Source organism: Mytilus galloprovincialis, chromosome 2, assembly GCF_965363235.1.
Source record: "Mytilus galloprovincialis chromosome 2, xbMytGall1.hap1.1, whole genome shotgun sequence".
In the NCBI taxonomy this organism is placed as follows: domain Eukaryota; kingdom Metazoa; phylum Mollusca; class Bivalvia; order Mytilida; family Mytilidae; genus Mytilus; species Mytilus galloprovincialis.
Window position 1 is genome coordinate 60,342,883 of NC_134839.1, and position 22,304 is coordinate 60,365,186.

The window sequence follows — 22,304 nt, forward strand, 5'->3', positions numbered from 1 at the left end:
GTATGTCCTTTTATATTAAACAAAAACAAATATTTGCCGACGTTCATTATCCTCGAGGCCCAAAACATAACAAATAGATAATAAGGTTTTGGCAGTATTTGGCCACAGCTTTATCTTGAATAAAATATAACATATATGATATATAATATGTATTTAAATTGGCAATCTTGCTCTGAAATATATTTATCAATGTCTGTATTTAATATATATGTAAATTATAATGTGGCTACCGCAAATTATGGCAAACCACTAATATAAATATATTTAAGTAATATGTCTGGTACGAGAAGTTGACTGATGAGCCCTGGTAATCAGAGGCTATCATTACTGTTCACTGAATATATGAATGTTAAATCCAGCGCAGCGAAATGTGCCAAATGTGCTCTGCCAATGTCCACTTTTACATCTACATTGTGTTCACTAGTTGTCTCCTACTCTCCCATCTCAGTACCATTAGCAGAATTAAGCTGAAATATAAACTTAAAAGCAGTATCTGGTTTCTTACTTCCATTCAGAACAAATACACATGTAACACAAAATTAATTTACATTGGGAGGGTGGTGGGTTTTTTAAGAAGATTATTTTCTCGTCCAATTTTCGTCTGCTGCAATCTTGCCGACGTATTTCGAAAAGACCAAAGCGAGGTTGCGATCAAACTAATAAACACAAATGTTAAATACCCAACAGTGAACCACCACCTGCCCAAATTAAAATCTTCGAGTTTGTACCCAATGGATAACGGGCTTTAAAATTGTAGATTTTAAATCCTTTTATCCTCGAGGCCCAAAACATAACAAATAGATAATAAGGTTTTGGCAGTATTTGGCCACAGCTTTATCTTGAATAAAATATAACATATATGATATATAATATGTATTTAAATTGGCAATCTTGCTCTGAAATATATTTATCAATGTCTGTATTTAATATATATGTAAATTATAATGTGGCTACCGCAAATTATGGCAAACCACTAATATAAATATATTTAAGTAATATGTCTGGTACGAGAAGTTGACTGATGAGCCCTGGTAATCAGAGGCTATCATTACTGTTCACTGAATATATGAATGTTAAATCCAGCGCAGCGAAATGTGCCAAATTGTCCGATAAGATCAGGGTAACAACTTGATCTGATTGGACAACCGCCACTGAAAAGAGGGGGTGTAGCTGCGCGAAGCTGTGCCAAATACAATTTAATATATTAACTTTCAAGTTACTTCCTAGTAACTTACTTGAAACGTCAGATATAAAATGTTAACATAACAGTTGTATCTATTTACAGTCGGGGAAGGTTAAATTAATGCCAAGATTCCTGATGATCATTTCTAATCCTCCCTGGAGGGTATTCAAAAAAATGTTATTTCCCAAAGACGTCAAATGCACTCCATCTTTCATTAAGAATAATTCATTAGCCTTTATATCAGGGTAACGGAGGTAACAACCATCTGTTTTGGTTAAAAATGATGCTATAGAGGTATTAACCCTCATTCTACATTTTTCCATGGCATTAATATTGTCAGAGTAACGCCAACTTGATCTCGGAATAATTTGAGACCAGACAAAAACTGTGTCCAACATCAGTTGACGCATCCAACTGAACTGTTTCCTTATTAGTTCACAAAGAGTTTTTGAACTTTTTTCCCCTATATCATTGCCTCCAATATGTAAAACTAATATAGTTGGCGGATCTTCATATTTTAACATGGTTCTTATTTGTTGTTTCATGTCCAGCACTTTACCTCCACATTTTCCCTGCCACCAAATATTTACTCCCATCCTCTGCAGCCCCAAGTTTACCCCTCCCGGTCTTCCTCTGGCTTCCCCAAAGGCATGCTTAATAATCGAGGATCCAACGATCCAAACTGTAGCATGTCCTGCAATTCTTAGAAAGCAATTATTACTTGCTTATATTGATGCAGGACATACCATTTATTTACATAATACAATATTATTTAAATGCCAGCTCAAGACTGCATTACAAAATAAGCAAATATAGAAACATATTTACACAAATAAATGTACATATATGATGTTCAGGCATTTAAATCCTAATGTAACGCAAAAAGGCCTGTGACTTCCAACGTCCCATTTCTTTAATTTGTTCATCAGAAATACCTTCTAATGCACATGTAGTTGCCATGCCAATTCTAAAGGAATGGGACTTAAATCCATTGTTTTCTATACCAATTACTGACAGAGACCTTTTTAATAATGCTGAAAACTGGTATCTTGTAAGGGGGGATCCATCAAAATGACAAAATAAAGGTCCCAGATAAGGTGGGCGAACTTTAATAAAATTAGCCATTATTTGTACTGGACATACATTTTTGTTTTTCTGCTTAGAAATAACGATTGTTGTTCCAGAACCAAACTGATCAGTTTTAGATGACGTCAATAAAACCTCTAATCTTGCATCACAAAGCTTTATATTTTCAAATTTTACAGTATGCATCTGCTTATTTTTACAATCAACTGTTATTTCACCTACTCTCATAAAACCATGAAAGGCTAGCGAAAATGAAGCCATAAACAGTTTTGTCTCATACCCGTTTTTGCAAATCACCGCCAGTGACCTCAATAATTTTTCCAATATATCTCTCGTTATGGGTAATCTAGTGTCCTTTTGATTTGGGCCCCCCAACCTTTTTATTCCTTCAATCAATTTTCTGACAACAAATTTCTGGGTATTGTCTTCTAAATTGTTGATTTTATTAAAGTAACTTAAGCCTGAAATATAGCCAGATACTGTTGAGTGGGACAATTTCTTTCTAAACATATAAACAATGAATGATGTCAAGTCATCAAGCGGAATAGGCCAGACATCAGAAAAACCATGATTTTCTCTGAATTTAACAAATATGTCCATGCTATGCAAATATGCTTTCTGTGTACTGGGTGCTAATGAATTTATAAGTAAATGATTCATTTCAGTTCTGAAATCATCGACAGGAATTCTTGTGGGATTGCTGCTGGAGAACTGTCTGCATTCGGGACCAAGTCCATAAAACGTTGTTCCTGAAATCGAGAAAGAGCATCTGCGATTGCATTATGCTCACCCTCAATATGTTGTGCCCTAAATTGTATGTTATTGTTCATAGTGAGAAAAACTAGTTGTCTTATCAATATCATAACTCTCTTTGATTTTGATGTTCTTTTGTTCACAATGCTTACTAATGCCTGATTATCTATTCTCAACAGAATCTTTTTATTTCTAAATGAACGACCCCATATCATGAACGACAGCACGATGGGAATAAGCTCCAAACATGTTATATCCAATAAAATGCTAGTATCAGCCCAACTACTTGGCCACTGGTATTGTACCCAGTGACCTTGAAAATAAGCTCCACAACCTAATAAAACATTACCTGCACTATCAGTGAATAATTCCAGACTTTCATTAGTCGACCAAAATCTATCAGGAAAATAACACTGACCATTGAATTGATCTAGAAAATTTAGCCAAGCTCTAGCATCTGCTTTGACCTCTGAATTCAATCTGACAGTATAATAAGGCTTTCCATTCTTAACTGAAGCTATCAAATCGTAAAAACGACGAATAAAAGCACGGGCTGATATAATAGCCCTTGAACAAAATGCCATTAAACCAGTAATTGATTCAAGTTCCTTCAGTGCCATTTTCTTTTTCGACAAGACCTGATCAAGCATAAATTTAAGTTTATCCAGTTTTTCAGGGGGGATTCTAACCAACATAAGTACTGTGTCAATTTCAAGGCCTAAAAATGTGATACATGTGGTACATGTGGTAGGACCTACTGTTTTATTCTCTGCTAGTGGAACACCTAGCTGCCTACATACTTCATTAAAAGTGTCCATCAAAATGGTACAATTATCCGTTGAACTTTCACCAGCAAAGAAAAAGTCATCCAAATAGTGGTCTAAAGTCTCAATGCCAGCTTTCAATGCAACTGTTTTATGCAAAAAAGTGGCAAATTTTTCAAAGAGGGCACATGATATAGAACAGCCTTCAGGCAGACATTTATTAATATAATATTTCCCATCAAAGAAAATTCCCAGAAGGTCAAAATCAGCTGGGTGAACCAATAAAATTCTAAAGGCCTGACTAATGTCCATTTTTGCGCAAAGCACGTTATTTCCTAATTCAGAGATCATCCCAACCACTTTATCAAAAGAAGAATACTTTACTTTACAAATTTCTGGATCAATGAAATCATTCACACTCCAGTTTAGAGGATATGACAAGTGAGTTATAAGACGCCATCCACCGTCATTTTTTGAAACTACCCCAATAGGAGATATTCTTAAAGTTGAAATTGGTATTTTTGAAAAGGGGCCCAACATTCTACCAAGATGCACTTCTTTTTGTAATTTTAAATTCGTTTCAGTTTTGTGAACTTCTGCCGAAATGAGATTGCTTGCAAAACTCGAGATCCTTGGACCAGTATAGTTTAATCTAAACCCCTCTATAAATCCCAATAATAACATTGCTGCATCAGTTTTGTTTTCATAATTTGACAGTAATTCTCTTAAAGATTTAATTTTGACTGGGGTTTTGCCTTTGTCCCATAAATGCTCCAGGAGAACGGAATCTTGTGTTATTTTGCATTTGCCTAGGTGCAAAGGGTTGAAAATTAGATGCTGTTTTTTGTGGTGCTTGAGGCCGGGCTGATCTGAATCTCTGAACAATCCCAGGTGACTGAGGATTATTAGAGTTAGTCACTTTGCTATTAGTGCAATATATAACCGGATGTACCCCACTGCATTTTAAACAAGCATGTTTGTATGTGCAATATTGTTGGGTGCACGTCCCATTATAATTATATGCATAGCATTTAAGAAAATTGTTTGTTGGTTTTTGTGCAATATTGAACTCTGGCCCATTAATTGGACCTGCTGGTTGCATATACAATAACCATAGCTCAGTGTCTATGACAGACCAGGATCCAGCAGGCTCCTGTGATCTACGTAGTCTAAACTGTTCATCATACAATTTCCATCCTAAACCTGCATAGCGTTTAGCCCCTAACCTGACAGTTTGCATATACTTCAACAGTTCTTGGAACTGAGATGTATGTATAGTACAATAAATACTGATATATATTAAAAAGGCATCCGTCCATATACCTATTGTGTTAATTCTTGTATCCTGTTGCTTAGGTTGTAATATAATCTGTCCCTGATTAAATGTAAGTGTTTGATTCACTCCTGTTATGTTTTGTGAATTATTTAACAAACTGCCCATATCTACATATTCCCCATTTATTACTTTTTGTTTGACATTTTGCGATACGTTTCGCGCTATGTCATCTGACGCCTTAACCGTTTCAATGGGTAAGGCATAACCTGTGTTAATTAGGGGTTGGTGTAATGTTGTATTACCTGGAGCAGGGTAAATTGTTTCTGCTGGCAGTGTTGCTGGGATCATTATTGGACTGTGTGGTAGTACATTAGTTGTCACTGTGTTTGAGCCGAGCTGTACAGGTGGTGTTCCACTTGTTCTAGGTAATCTATCTGCAATATTAGCAGTCGCCTCTTCCTGTTGCTGTTTCGACTTCTTTGCAGCAGCCGCTGCGCCTCCATTATTTGCCCTGCTTGTCGGCACCCTTTTTCTGCCGGACCTCCTATACATGATCTGAAACTTAAAGTGTATGTGTTATCTTCATTCAAATACATGTGCTTTACCTTATATATATATATAAAATATTAAAAGTGAATATCCAAAAACATACGTATTTCACAAAATCTCTCTCCGATTATATGCCTATAGTTTGCTCTTTCGTGTTATTCTCAGGATATATAAACTAAGAATCAATTACTACTTACTAAAATGATTGTTTTGCCATTTGTGCAAATCCGAAACATACGAGTTTATCAAAGCCGGTTCCGGTTTTTATGCCCACCGTTAACCGGAAGTTTGTCATTACAAGTTTGTCAATAAATAGAGTCGAAACACTCAACTTTTTGCTCATTTTTGTCCTGTATTTAGATGAACTAATTTATCGACTGCATCAATTTATATGCTGACAATAAGCTATTTCAAAATTTCATTGTGAAAATATTTGGTTGATTTGAAAACCCCTTAAATCACTAAAGTACGGCAATAACAGTTATAAATTCCTTCACATTTTCAAATTGCATAAAAATATAATGTCTAACACAATCTTGGTTTGATTTATTTTTGGCTGTGACCGTTTACTTAAATTCGACATTCATTTGCACATTAAATTTTTGTATGTTTTTAAATGTCGTTTTTAACTAAAATTTCAAGACATCGGGATTAAATCGATATCAATCCGTCTTTATCGTATATCAAAATAAACTTATAGCCCTTTATCAAACCTATTTCAGGTGTTATTTCAACTTTTTTAAGAAGATTATTTTCTCGTCCAATTTTCGTCTGCTGCAATCTTGCCGACGTATTTCGAAAAGACCAAAGCGAGGTTGCGATCAAACTAATAAACACAAATGTTAAATACCCAACAGTGAACCACCACCTGCCCAAATTAAAATCTTCGAGTTTGTACCCAATGGATAACGGGCTTTAAAATTGTAGATTTTAAATCCTTATGTGAGCACCTTTTATTTTTCGCGTGATTATATCGTTCACAGGTCTTTTTACTCATATAATCTGAAACTTCCAAAACCCTTAATATTGACAACTTTTTCAACTAGAAGTTTTTTTTTATGTTAGTCATAATTTCAGATTGAAACACATTGATTGTATTTTATATTTCGTTACACGTGTAGAATCTGTCAGTTGTCCCGAGGAAATGCCTTTGCAGCTAACAGGTATTTATGAAAAATAATGTGAAGAGAAAGTCATAACATCATTTGTTTAGAAGTTTATTTTTTGGTCTATTGTTTCGATGAAGATTTACCCTCACTCAGACGTGCTGATAAATGTACCTATAGACGTCTTACATCTGGATTTACTATAATATACTCATGTGTTTTGCATTGGTGCATTGGTCCAGGTTGCTTTTACTTTTTTTCCTACTTTTTTTGCAACGTGTACCGTTAATTTAAATTCAATGATAGATGACGAGAATATTTGGTTAATAATATAATTAAGCGGGTGCATGAACAAAGCATACAACGTATATACTACGTATATATCAAACAAAGCAATAAAAGCGATGTTTCTTTGCTTTTTCTTTGTTTATCAAGTGCGTATTAGGATTAGTGACAACATTTTCGTCTTTTTAAATTATTTCATATTTTTTACTTAAATTCAAATACTTATCATCTAATGTACTATGAAATAAAAAAAGAGGCGGAAGATAGCGAGGAGACATTCAAAACTTAAGATCATACGGGGAAGAAAAACTGTCAACGTTAAAAAAAACGAAACAAAGAAAAGACAAATAAGTTCATAAAACACTACAAAGAAAACTAAAGACTGAGCCACACAAAACCATACAAAACTTGAATAGATCTCAGAAGCTGCATATGTGTAAACAGATAATTTTGTAACGATCATTAATGAATAATCGTGTATCCCGTCAAAGCGTCAATCCAAACAGTTATTAAACAAGACGTCTGTATATTGGTAAAATGTTTAATCTAAATCAAATTTAAACTTACCGGTGTGCAATGTAGATGAAATCATTATTTTTTTATGAAGGATTATTATCATTGCAGAAATGAAATGTAATATGTGGAATGCTGAATTAAGATTAATACTAGATTTTCATGAATATAAACCAAGAGACATCAGGGGAGTGGCATTGTTGGAAAACAACACAATCGTCGTTGTTGATGGTAATAATTCCAAGCTTATATTTTATAATAACCATATCAACATCGGGGAAATTCACGCAAATCCACGAGGGCTAGCAAGCATCTCTGACACTGAAATTGTAATAACTTGTGATCATGAAAGAGAAATTAAAGTGTTTGAAGTTGTGTCCAACAGAGTAATAAATACAAAAACAATAAATGTAGAATATTTAGGAAAACCTTTTAACATAGACTATAACGACGGCCATTTCTTAGTGGAGATAGGAGAAGGCAACAAGGGACGACTTGTTATAGTTGATGTTGAAACAGAAGATATAAAACATGAAATTGCGAATGATAAAAATAAGTATGGATTTTTCACTAGCAATACTCTCCGCTTTGCACTCAGTATGTCAAAGGAACGAATAATCATTTCGGATATATGTAAAGAGTGCGTATATTGTTTAAACTTGAAAGGAGAACTTTTGATGACCGTCGAGATGTCAAGCCCAAGGGATATCATGTTCGGAGAATGTTTTGGACCGACGCATTTTGTTGTAGTAAGCAAAACCGACAATGTCATTTACCAAATAAATTATAACGACGGTACAAAAAGTGTGCTTTTCAACAACAAATTCGACATCACCAGACCAAAATATATAGCATTCAAATACAGTTCTGAAAGTCTATATTTCTGTGTAAATTCAAAGAATACCCTTGTGTATTTATTACTTTTAAAACGTGCATAATTTAAATCTTATGCATGATACTCATTATCGAAAATGTCAGAAACACTACAGAAAATAACTCCAGAGACAGAACTAATGAACAAAATCATATTATTGATATTCAACTTCATAAAATTACATAAAATGTGGGGAGAAACGTTGTGACACAACGCTCGAAAGATATTCGCACCGAATTTTAACATTTACATCAATATCATTGCTTTGGAATTCTTAAACTAGTATACTGTGGAACTGGTGTATTAGTGTGTCCGTTCTTCGTCTTACACATTGTGTACACTATTCTACAATTCACAAATGAATAAGAACACACAACAAATCATAATTGTTTGAGTTAAAGTTTGTCAATAAAATTAACGGTACCAATTTTCTTGCACCAGATGCGCATTTCGACAATACATGTCTCTTCAGTGATGCTCGTGACAAAAATATTTGAAATCCAAAGCTTATATAAAAGATGAAGAGCTATAATCCAAAAGGTCCAAAAAGTATAGCCAAATTCGTGAAAGGAATCAGAGCTTTGCATGAGGGAGATACATTCCTTAATTTATAATAATTTCTAATATTTTGTAACAGCATATTTTAATAACACAAAAATTCCGTATTTTCATGCCAGTACCGAAGTACTGGCTACTGGGCTGGTGATACCCTCGGGGACTAATAGTCCACCAGCAGAGGCATCGACCCAGTGGTAGTAATAAAATTAACGGTACCAATTTTCTTGCACCAGATGCGCATTTCGACAATACATGTCTCTTCAGTGATGCTCGTGACAAAAATATTTGAAATCCAAAGCTTATATAAAAGATGAAGAGCTATAATCCAAAAGGTCCAAAAAGTATAGCCAAATTCGTGAAAGGAATCAGAGCTTTGCATGAGGGAGATACATTCCTTAATTTATAATAATTTCTAATATTTTGTAACAGCATATTTTAATAACACAAAAATTCCGTATTTTCATGCCAGTACCGAAGTACTGGCTACTGGGCTGGTGATACCCTCGGGGACTAATAGTCCACCAGCAGAGGCATCGACCCAGTGGTAGTAATAAAATTAACGGTACCAATTTTCTTGCACCAGATGCGCATTTCGACAATACATGTCTCTTCAGTGATGCTCGTGACAAAAATATTTGAAATCCAAAGCTTATATAAAAGATGAAGAGCTATAATCCAAAAGGTCCAAAAAGTATAGCCAAATTCGTGAAAGGAATCAGAGCTTTGCATGAGGGAGATACATTCCTTAATTTATAATAATTTCTAATATTTTGTAACAGCATATTTTAATAACACAAAAATTCCGTATTTTCATGCCAGTACCGAAGTACTGGCTACTGGGCTGGTGATACCCTCGGGGACTAATAGTCCACCAGCAGAGGCATCGACCCAGTGGTAGTAATAAAATTAACGGTACCAATTTTCTTGCACCAGATGCGCATTTCGACAATACATGTCTCTTCAGTGATGCTCGTGACAAAAATATTTGAAATCCAAAGCTTATATAAAAGATGAAGAGCTATAATCCAAAAGGTCCAAAAAGTATAGCCAAATTCGTGAAAGGAATCAGAGCTTTGCATGAGGGAGATACATTCCTTAATTTATAATAATTTCTAATATTTTGTAACAGCATATTTTAATAACACAAAAATTCCGTATTTTCATGCCAGTACCGAAGTACTGGCTACTGGGCTGGTGATACCCTCGGGGACTAATAGTCCACCAGCAGAGGCATCGACCCAGTGGTAGTAATAAAATTAACGGTACCAATTTTCTTGCACCAGATGCGCATTTCGACAATACATGTCTCTTCAGTGATGCTCGTGACAAAAATATTTGAAATCCAAAGCTTATATAAAAGATGAAGAGCTATAATCCAAAAGGTCCAAAAAGTATAGCCAAATTCGTGAAAGGAATCAGAGCTTTGCATGAGGGAGATACATTCCTTAATTTATAATAATTTCTAATATTTTGTAACAGCATATTTTAATAACACAAAAATTCCGTATTTTCATGCCAGTACCGAAGTACTGGCTACTGGGCTGGTGATACCCTCGGGGACTAATAGTCCACCAGCAGAGGCATCGACCCAGTGGTAGTAATAAAATTAACGAAGGTCATCATTTTTAGCAAAAATCACATTAAAGATCAACAAATGGCCCGTTACAGACCTTGTCTTATTTAAAAAAAAAAAATTAACAAACATGTATGCCATGCTTTTGCTTCGCTCCTATTGCATGTAAACCAACTTTAGACCGATTCAATGAATATGTCATAATTAATTTGGCTGTGTATTTGTTTTCTTATATTTATGACCAAAAGGTTACATTTTTTTTCAGATGGCTCCTCGTTCAAATTCTTGTCAAATATTGAGTTGACGGATATATATATTTCTCATTTGAATATGATACCTTGTATTCAGGTCCATATGTATTAATTGTTGATCAAAGATAATCAAAGAAGAAATACTTTATAACTTCCTATTTTCATAAATTGGTTGTTTCTTCAACTTCGTACTTTATTTGGCTTTTTAACTTTTTTTAATTCGAACAATATTTCAATCCTGGTATCTAAGATGAGTTTATTCTAAAGAAGCATGACTTCAGAAAAAGTTCAGCACGTTTTATAAACTAAACAATTTCACACGAAATTAGTCCAAGATTCTATAAAGGAACCAAAAATATAGAAAACTATCAACAGAACAAACTTTCACAATTTAGAAGTTCAAAGAAACAACAACAATCAAGCATGTCTTATTTTGACCGTAAAATGCACCCTTTTTGGTATCTCGAATAGAATTTTTGGTGACGTTCATTTTCGGATTTTGTTTTAGAATTAATGAATTCCCATATTCCGATAGTAAATTAATCCAAGAATGACCTTGGGTGAAAAAATAGTCATTAAATTATTATGTCTGTTTGTCTTGTTCACACATTGATAGTGATAATAGAATTTTATGCGACTGTTAAACAAACTAATGGTTTAGCTAGTTATAAAACAGGGTTTAAACCACCATTTTTTACATAAGAAAATACATATAGCAAGTCAGAAATATGACAGTTGTTATCCATTCTTGTGGTGGGTTTGAGCTTTTGATTTTTTTTATTAATTCATAGTAAAACTAAAGTTGTGTATTTCATCATGTTATTGATATTGGTGGCGCATTATAATTTATAACAGTGCTTCAATGACATAAACGGTACCATTTTTTCTGCATTAGATGCGCATTTCAACAATTAATGTCAGTGATGATCAGTGATGATCGAGTCAAAATTTTTGAAAATTCAAAGCTTATTAAAAAGATGAAGAGCTTTAAAGCAAAAGAGACAAAAAAATATAGCCAAATCAGAGCAAGTAATCAGAGCTGTACATGAAGGAGATACATTCCTTAACTTTAAATAATTTTAAAACTTTTGTAACAAGAAATTTCAATAACTCAAATTACATATATTCATAGTCACAAAATACTGGCTACTGGGCTGGTGGTACCCACGGAACTATCTGCCCACCAGTAGATGCATCGACCCAGTGGTAGTATTAACATAAACAGTACAAATTGTTCTGCAACAGATGCGACAATCAATGTCTATTCAGTGATGCTTGAGGTAAAAATATTTGAAAATAATCCAAAGCTTATTTAAAAGATGAAGATATAAAAACCATAAAGGACAGAAAAGTATAGACAAAGCCGGGCAAGAATAAGAGCTTTGCATGATGGAGATACTTTCCTTAGTTTTAGATAAACTCAAAACTTTTGTAACGGGAAACTTCAATAACACAAAATCCGCATTTTTATAGCAGTACTGATGTACCAATTCATAATGTTTTCCTGAACATAGATATAGAAAGATGTGGTGCGAGTGCCAATGAGACAACTCTCCATCCAAATAACAATTTATAAAAGTAAACCATTATAGGTCAATGTACGGCCTTCAACACGGAGCCTTGGCGCACACCGAACAATAAGCTTTAAAGGGCACAAAATTACTAGTGTAAAATCATTCAAACGGTAACTATTTGCCCTTGTGCGTAAAGTTTGTAGCAAAGACTAATCAATCCTTCTAATAAGACGTGCTTCATTCGCTTTATGAATAAACCATACTCTAAATCCAATAAAATTTATTTGCACATGCGTATATTGACTACTAAAGAATAATGATTTTTTTTTATCAAATTGGCATGCATTTATTATATTTGATTAACTTAAAACACTTCCAACCTCTCAAAAGATGCACATGTTTTTACTAATGCATTTATTATGACTGTAACGTGTTACAATTCGAAATTGACATATTTGACCTCGATACGAACACCGTTCATGCTGGTTGTTCAAACTCCTGCCTCTGAAAAATCACATTGCCAGTCGTTGGTTAGTTTACAAACAAAAAAGTGAGGTTAATAGAAGAGCCTACACAAATGCTCTGCACTTATGGACATCGGACATAGACATTACATTAATTGTCCTCATCAGAATCGAAATAATTGATGCAAGCTATACTTTATTGTAATTTTAACATAGGTAGGCATTATCTTTGTGTTATTTTATCCCTCACTATCGCTCGGGCAAAAAAAACATAATCACGAATATAATGCCTTCTCATGTTAAAACTACAATAAAGTATAGCTTGCATCAATTATTTCTTAATTTAATAACGTAAGGGATCAAGTTCTCTACGAATGTTTGAGTAAAAATTCGATTTTCATTATCATCATATAATATGACATTATGTTTAGTGTATTTACTCCCAGCAAAGTCTCATAGAACATATTAACCTTTTAAGAAAAAGGTAACATAGATTGCATTGTATTTTTTATTATTATTAAAGATGTTTCATGCTTGTATCTTGTCGTATGTTGTTGGGTTTTTTTCAATCAGGGATATTCTAATAAAATTCTTCCAAAAAATATTTACAGTTTTATCAGTATTAACCGATTGAACTTGTCTTTTTTTATATCATGATTACAATACTATACATTTATTCCCCGTGCCTTAGTGATAAATGAAGATTTGTTGACCGTTGTTCACGAGGGCTCTGCTGGAGGGAAATATGATTTTTTTTTTAGGGTGAAAAAATCTTCAAGTCTCTCGAGGCCACGGGAAATGAATGTTTGATTATACTGCCTAAGCTTTGTATAGTATCTGAACTTCAAATATTAGTTTGAATACTGGCATTTTTTCCTATGCACTTGTTTTTTTTTTACTAAACACGATATACATATTGATAAACAAGAAGGATACACATAAATTACTTAAGAAGTCTTTTAACGTCTAAAATAAATTTAAACACGATCATGATATTTGCTAAACCTATTAAAGAAATAAAAAGCTCAGACGTTATTTTCATAAACAGTGCGTAACGTCGCACGATTTAGTGCCGACATTTCAGAGGGAAATATGATACTCAGAGGTGATTATGAAGTTTTATTCGACGTCAAGTGTGAAAGTTTTAACCAATTTCGCTATCATAATCAACATGCAGTGGAATAAAATATATTATTCCATATTGAGAAAAAATAGTAGGTTTTCTATATGAATAGATTTGGAATAAATAAGCATACTCACCTGCGGAAAAAGTATATTCACCGCGCAAAACGTCGCGTGCTTTTACGTGCATTATTTTGGTTAAAAAAAACGTTTGATGTACAAATGGTCTTGGTAAATAGTTGCCATTACATACTTTTCTCTCGGAATATGGAATAAATCAATTACTGTCTTTTATTTCGATAAATATATGGTTTAATTGACTTTTGAAAAAAACTAATATTCACTTCGGCTGTTGGCCTCAGTAAATATCAGTTTCTTCAAAGATCAATAAAACTGCATATTTACCTCATCATCCTTTTGTCCTTGTTGTCATTCATGCATAGTAACTTAGTTCATAAAAAATATGTTCTGTGAAATTCATGCAATTCGATTTGATGAAAAGCTGTTAATATGTGCGAAATGAAATTTCGCAAAAGGAAGCCATGCGTTATATACAACATTGCATTGACAAATTCTTGGTTTAAACCAAAAGAGCATTTGAGCCTTGGGGACGTTACAATGTTTTATGATTGTAAGAGAAGGACAATTCTTTTCTTTATGATGATTATCACCGTAACAATCATCACAATGAAAGGGATTGTCATTATCTTACATAATTCTAAATTCCAGATACAATATGTGTAATTATTATTGTTCATTGGGGGAATTCAAGTCAATGTAAATATGAGGTAACTGGTTACTGTCTTCTGAGTCTTTATCTGCATCTTCTAACGAGAGTGGTACCATATTATGAATTCTTGCAGCAACATCAATATCTATTTCGTCATAGTGCGAATGAGTGATATTGTACAAATGTAATTGTTCTCTATTTACTGGTGCAGCAAAATATCTGAAAACAGATATCACATCACTGCATGAGTAAGTAACATGCTAGAACCATGAATGCACTACCCTACAGAAACGAAGGCAACAGAACCGATTGTTTATGATATATAAGCTGCATAACAGCTATGTACAAATTGATAAATATAATAAACTGATACCAAATGATAACCCTTTCAAAAATTACAACAAAAAAAAGAAATTCTATAGTTCAGCAAATTTTTATGAAAGTTTTGTTTGTTATCCTCTTCTTCAACCCAAATGAGACTTAAGACTACTACATGTTTCTTCTTTTATTTTCCCTGTCCCTTTTAGTCATTTTAAAGGTGAAGCGTGAATGTACCCAAATTCCCCCTATTTTGACAGGTTTTCCCACTAAGTATGTTCATTATCCAAACAAGTCTACAATATGTGTTTTTGTAGATGTATATTTATTTACTAGTATTGTTAACGTTCAGGCAAGGTTCAAATCGGGCTAATGATAAAAGAATAACCTAAAGCGTATTTGTTTTGAAATTCTGACAATGTTGTTTAATGTCATTTGACTCCACACAAGAAAGAAGAAGTATGCTAAAATACAATGACGGTAAAAATTAATCTACGATTTTACCTAAAACTCATTGTCTGCGGTAACCGATTTTGATGTCATGCATAGTCATTTTTTATAGAATTATCTTCTATCTTTATGATCTTATGGTGATTTGTATGTTTCATTGTAAAATTGTCTTTTCTGAAATGTGTTATAAAAATTACAACAAATAATCTGTTTTAATGTGTATGAAAAGGTCCAATTTGAATAACTTTTCAGATTTGTCTTGTTGATTTTATTTCAAATTCTCTTCCGTTTCAGTTTCAAAAATTGTCAATATGATAATACATTGTCACAACTCACACAACCTCACACCACCCACACCCAAATCATCACCCCTAAAAAAAGGTCAATTTAGTTTAACATAATTTCAAAAAAAGAAGTTCAACTTCATTTACCAAAAAGAAAAACAATAGTTATTTATCTGAATCAAAAGCATATCAGAATGTTGATATAGTACCATAGAATCATGAAAAATACAATAAATAAACCATCGGCAACATTCTACTTACATTGACCGTCTTGGAATATTGTGCTGGTTTTCTTTAAAATAAGATTTTAAAAGGTTACAAATAACTAAGTCAATCATCATGCCCCAAAAAATGAATATTTTATACAACATGAGCATACAAACCTTTTAGCAGGTTTGGATTCACTGCCGGAAAATGGCATAAAAGGCAAATGTAAAATAACTAAGATACCGAACTCTGAGAAAAATTCAAAACGGAAAGTCCGTAATCAAATGACAAAATCAAAAGCCATGTCACTTTGTCAGCGAATGATGACATATAGGTCACCATACAACCTTCAACAATTAGCAAACACATACTGCACAGTAAGCTATAAATTGTCCAGAAATGACATATACAATACAGTTTGAACGAGAAAAATTCGGCTTGATTAATGTACAAAACAACAAATGTTATAATGTTCACCTTTAAACTTAGAATATGCGCTTGTAAAATCTTAGTACTTTTGAAAAACATTTCTTACAACAGGCGTTATATTGCCTAATAAGTACTAGGGACTGAAGCTCTTATATTGAAATATTATTTAAATAGGAGCAATTTGTTTCGTTCGATAATTGAGATTTTGAAATCAACATATTTTTGTAAACTTTATAGAGTGGGGTGCTCATTTTCGCCATATCTTTCCATGTTTTCTTCAGTTTATGTTCAGGTCTTTATGTTTTTGAAGTATACTGATATTTCTATATGAAGATAACTTCAAATGCAAAATATTCTTAGCTTGAAAACGTTTTTGTTTTGAGAAAAATCATCTGAAAAGTTGGATTAAAGGGTGTTTGAAATTTCCTGATTTGTTGTCAACGGGGGACACATATTCGCCGTTTTTACACATCTATTTAAAACCAAATAACTGCAGCTTTAAACAATATTTATCAAATAAATTTCATTATAGATGAATAGCAGACACTTGAAAGGTGTAAAAAAAACTTAAATTTAGGGCAATCAGTCAAAGAATTACTAAGAAATACTCTTTGAAACCTTTTTTTTTGCATTCAAGAAATTGGCTGAAAATCGTAGTCCGTTTTTCGGTCCTTTGCGGTAAGTACCGAAATTTGGTCTCATTTTCAAAAATAATCATATTTGTTATAAAAATATCATTTATCGGCATATTTCTGCCATTTCAGCCATCCTTTGAAGTTTGTACACCTCAAAATCATAAAACGGCGAAATTGTGTCAACGGCGAATATGAGCGCCCCACTCTAAAGGTTTAAAAGATTATAAACAAAAAAGATCCTGAAACATATACTGCTTTCGTTCAACATATGAGTGTTGTTTGCTGTTACATTACTGTCCTGGGTTGGGGAGGGTTGAACGTTCACAAACCTGTTAAACTTCGCCATACTCTTTATACGTCTGTCCTGAGTCATGGTCCTATTATTCAGTTGTTGTCATATTTGTTTTCGTAAAAAAAAAATTATAGATAAGGCCTTTAGATTTTTAGTTTGAATTGTTTCAAATTGTTCATTTGTGGGGCCGTTTTGACTGACTATGTGGTATGTGTTTTCCCATTGTTAAATAACGTTCGCTGATCTATTCTTGCTTTTATCACGCTGGTGGATAGTTGTCCCAAAGGCAATATTTCTATATCTACTTATTCCTGATTTATTAATATTAACTATATGCAAAGAGGTTAAAGATCGTAAAAAGCAATTAAAAAGTAAAATCACAAAAATACTGAACTCCGAGGAAAATTCGATCGGAAAGTCCCTAATCACATAGCAAAATGAAATGACAAAACAAATCAAACGAATGAACAACAACCGTCATATTCCTGACTTGGTACTTTTCAAATGTAGAAAATGGTGGATTGAACCTGGTTTTATTGCGCTAAACCTCTCACTTTTACAACAGTCTCATCAAATTCCGTCAACCTGGTTTTATAGCGCTAAACCTTTCACTTTTACAACAGTCCCATCAAATTCCGTTATATTTACAACAATGTGTGAACAAAACAGACATAATAAATAAAGCGCTGTTTCTCTACTTTGTGTGTGTTGTTTTGGCTGTGCATGTACTGATTGTGCGTCATGGATACCCAATATTTCTATACATTTACCATTATCATCCCAAACAAAACAAAATCTTGATACTGAATAAAAACGTAAGAATTAGATATTTTTCATGAAGGACGTATGCAAAATATAGTTTGTAAGATCATTTATATGGATCAACTAGCTCAGATATAAATAGAGAATATGGCTTTTTCAATATCGCATCCGTATCAACCCGAGACACCAATCTAATCCCAAGAGCTCTGCTCGAGGGATTATATTGGTAGAGGGTTGATACGGTGTTTGATATTAAAAAATCCATATCATATACACTTTATTATATACATATACCTCAAGTAGATGTTTTTTTTTTGTGTGTGACATGACGTCATACAGATAAGGAGGTTTGAAATGACGTCATACAGATAGAGGTTTGACATGACGTCATACAGATAAGGGTTTTGATAAAAGCCTTTACAACAGTGACTGCAATCGATGACGTGACGTCATACAGATTAAAAGTGTGATAAAGTTTTTGCAACCGTGCTGATATCGATATCATTACGGGTGGCTGATACAGCACGCTTGCCATTGATTGTATTACATATACAATTTATCTGTATTTACTACTAAGTATATAATAAATATCTTTATTGTTTCTGTAGTTATTTAAGCAGATATGGTGAATGCGTTGTCCCTGCATGTGCCTAATAAATAAAGGCAAAAGTAGAATACCGGTTTTCGAAAGGCATAAATCAATTGAGAGAGAACAAATTCGGGTTACAAACGTAAACCGAGGGAAACACATCGACATAAGAGAAAAACAAAGGAACAACAGGAACACTAAAGTACTTCGTTTTACTTACTTTTGCTTTCTTGAAATTTCAAAAGAATTGTAGTTAAAACAACTGTCACTTTAAAAACTACAATACCAGTCAACAGGAACAATATTATTAGAAAACTGAAGGTACTTCTGTTTTTCATGAACTGAAAAAGATTTTACGAAAATCAGAGCAACAGAGCTACATGATTATTAATTATAAATAATTTATTGATTATTCATTGCTAAAATTGGCGCATATATTTCATACATATCAATCATGGGAATGAGTTAAGTAATATGTCAAACAAGTAGGTGCTGAGACCTGAATGGGCAATGGTGAATGGCACTTAATATGACCTATCACTGGAAAGACTTCGCTATTAATAAACTAACGCGCGGTCTCCTAAAGGGTTAAACAGCTTGGAGGGAACGGGAAACTCTCATCATGCTCTTATGGTATAGATATAAATCAAAAAAATTCGTAAGGGTTCCACGGAACCCAGTGTCTCGCCTACTTTTGCTGATAATCGCAGACTCAACAAAAATTAGGAAAAACATCAATACAAATTTCCCTCTCGATACTGTCTTTTGATTGAAAGAAGCTTCCAAGTTTGGTAAAAAAATCCAGGATATTTTATGAATCTAATAACTGTTTTATAAACTTTAACTGCAGACTGTATGTAATGTTAACTGGAAGAAAAACTAAGTCCATTTATAAGTAAAATACGGAAAAAGTGAGAAAAAAAAATTCACAAAATTTACTTCTGAATAATATCTTATGATTAGAAACAAGCTTTTGTCTTAGTTTGGTAGAAATCCAGGATGGTTTAAGAACATTATAAAAAATTTAAAAACTTAAACCACAGAGTGAATGTTTTGTTTCTGGCATCATAAACAAGCTTCTGTCCAAGTTTGGTAGAAATTCAGTATAGTTTAAGAAAGTTATTAAAATTTCAAAAACTTTAACCACAGAGTGGATATTTATGGACGCCGCCGACGACGACTACGACGACGACGACGGAATGTAGGATCGCTTAGTCTGGCTTTTTCGACTAAAGTCGAAGGCTCGACAAAAAGATTATTTTAATAAAGAATGAATGATTTTTTTTAAATCTTTATGTAAAAACTCATCAAAGATTCTTATTTATAACAAATTCAGATAAAATAAAATGCAACAGTACACAATACCAACACATACTGTTGAATTTTTAGCATATACTATTTCGATAGTTTGAAGATCAATAGTTTCACATTCAATCTCTTTAGTTCAATTGGACGAAATTGGATTTTATATTAGTTGTTATGCGCTTCGTAACAATCTTTTTGGTTAAGCTAACTGCAGATGGTTTGTTCATTTGTTGTGCTTTTATACAATTGTCTCGGGTAATGGGAGGATTGAGCTTTTACAAACAAGTTTAACTTCGAAACATTCTTTATGTCAGCCTGTCCTAGGCCAGGAGCCTGTACAGAACAGTGGTTATCATTTTATCTGTCATATTTGATTTTCGTACACGTTTTGTTCTAAATTAGGCCGTTTCATATTGTAAAGCCGACTAAACGGTAGGCTTTTTGTCTCTCATAATTGAAGGTCGTATGCTGGCCTCAATTGCTTATTACCACTTCAAATTAATGATATCACATCTTCTCACTTTCATATATATCATATTCACGTGTAAACATTGGTTGCATACCGGAAGAAGGGGATCATGCTGACTTCCTTTGTAGTGGTAAGTAGACAGTGCTTAGAAACAGACAATGAGACGGGCAGTTAATTGTATTGTTCCGTTTGCATAATGATTGCACATTCATGGTATTCCCGATTTTTTCCGTGTGGTTGAAGAATGAAGTCACAATTTACATAAAAAAAAACTTTCTCAATTTCAAATAGTGATTTGAGCAACGATGATTATGGTACATGTATTACGTATGCATATCTTAATTGATATGTCAAATACATGTAAATTTTTTTAGGGCACCAATTCTGCACTACGCCTGGACAGCGATGTAACAGCATAACAAAAAACATATAATCACTAAACATGAATAATTCCAAAGTGAATTTGTATTCCAGAAAATTACACAGTTCACAGGTTTTCTTTATTCGTAAATCTATTTTTCAAGGTCTACAGTTCATAGATTAACAGATGATTGTCAAATTCAATACTAAATCTGTTTTCTTTGAGATGCTAATTCTTCTAAAGGGATTTACGATTTCAAGAATATCGGTTAAAAAAAATACTAATGTGATTCTTTATAAAATTGTTGATTTAAAATAATTGTGATATGATCCGAGACCACAATTATTTCCTAGTGCATTTCTTTTAGAAGATAAATGAAAATTAAAAAAAATCCCACCTGCGCTTTCTCAATGAAATTTTTTTTACAGTGTGTTGTACTACTTTTGGGACAAATTATATCAAATTTATAGAAAACTTCATCGGCTCTAACTCAAAATATGGACAATTTTGTGTTTAGGGCGTCTTGAAATCTTTTGACAGCTTCCGAAGTACCAATTTTCAACCTTTTTCAACTGGACCAAATCATTACTTTCCTTTAAAATTCTGAACCCAAATTTTTTACAGTGTAATTTCACCCCCCTTGCAATTTGAGGCATTAAACATGGAGAAATAAATTTGGAAGAGGTATAAAAATTAATGGCAAGTAACCCACTGTCAACACTAGGGACTATATTTGTGGTCTCGGACCATATCACCGGAATATCAGATAAAAGAAACATGACAACAAAAGAATAGCTTATAGGAAATGAAAACAACACGTTAAATAATTCCATGCGTCCGAGGCACTTTTCTTTATTGACCTTTATAAGGAACGCTCAAAGGAGAATATTTGAAATCCGAGGATGCATAAAAAAAACCAAAAACATTTAAAGAAAATCCAGTTTTGAAGCTGGGATGAAATTGAATTTTAAAAAAAATTTAATGAACAGAGGATTCACAGTATATGTTTTTGTCGTTTAAAAAAAAACGCCGATAATTATTTCTTATTGAAACTTTCAAGAAAGAAATACATTTTAGATGTTGATGGTACTGGTAAATGGATGTTAGATTTTTTTTTGATTCACTGAAATCATTCGTGGAATGAACTTTGAAAAATTAACTGTTAAATAAAATTTATACTCTTGACGCGTCAAAACAACTTTAGTAATGGATGTTTCCAATCGATGTTCTAGTCTAGACTGAGTTGCTGTGATTTTTTACTCTTGACCATGCTAGAGAATACATGCCATGCAATAAAAAATAAAATCATATGTTAAAATATTGTTACACAGTGCCTTTGTCAAAATTAGAGATCAGTGATGAACTAACTGATTAAAACATATCAAGTATACCTGCAACAGCCAATTCCACACTTTTATTCATCCTTACGATTCCTTCTAACGTAGATAGTCTTATTCTGCATGTATAGTTTCCAATGTCTTCAATTGTGCAATGCTGCAGGTTGATGGTCGATCTGTTGTCAATGAAATTTCCATCAAGATAATGAATGATTCTTCCTTGAAATGTATGGGTCCATCTGTCAAAGCTGTGCTCTAACCTCCC

General features: G+C 33.2%; 1 long non-coding RNA gene across 1 annotated transcript; it reads right to left on the reverse strand.

Moving 5' to 3' along the window:
* Nucleotides 1–4,113: 4,113 nt before the first annotated feature.
* On the reverse strand, nt 4,114–6,545 carry LOC143064009 (uncharacterized). Its single transcript, XR_012975160.1, has 2 exons — nt 6,325–6,545; nt 4,114–5,623 (listed from the first exon to the last, which is right to left on the reverse strand). It is a non-coding gene; the product is annotated as an uncharacterized LOC143064009 (long non-coding RNA).
* Nucleotides 6,546–22,304: the final 15,759 nt, after the last annotated feature.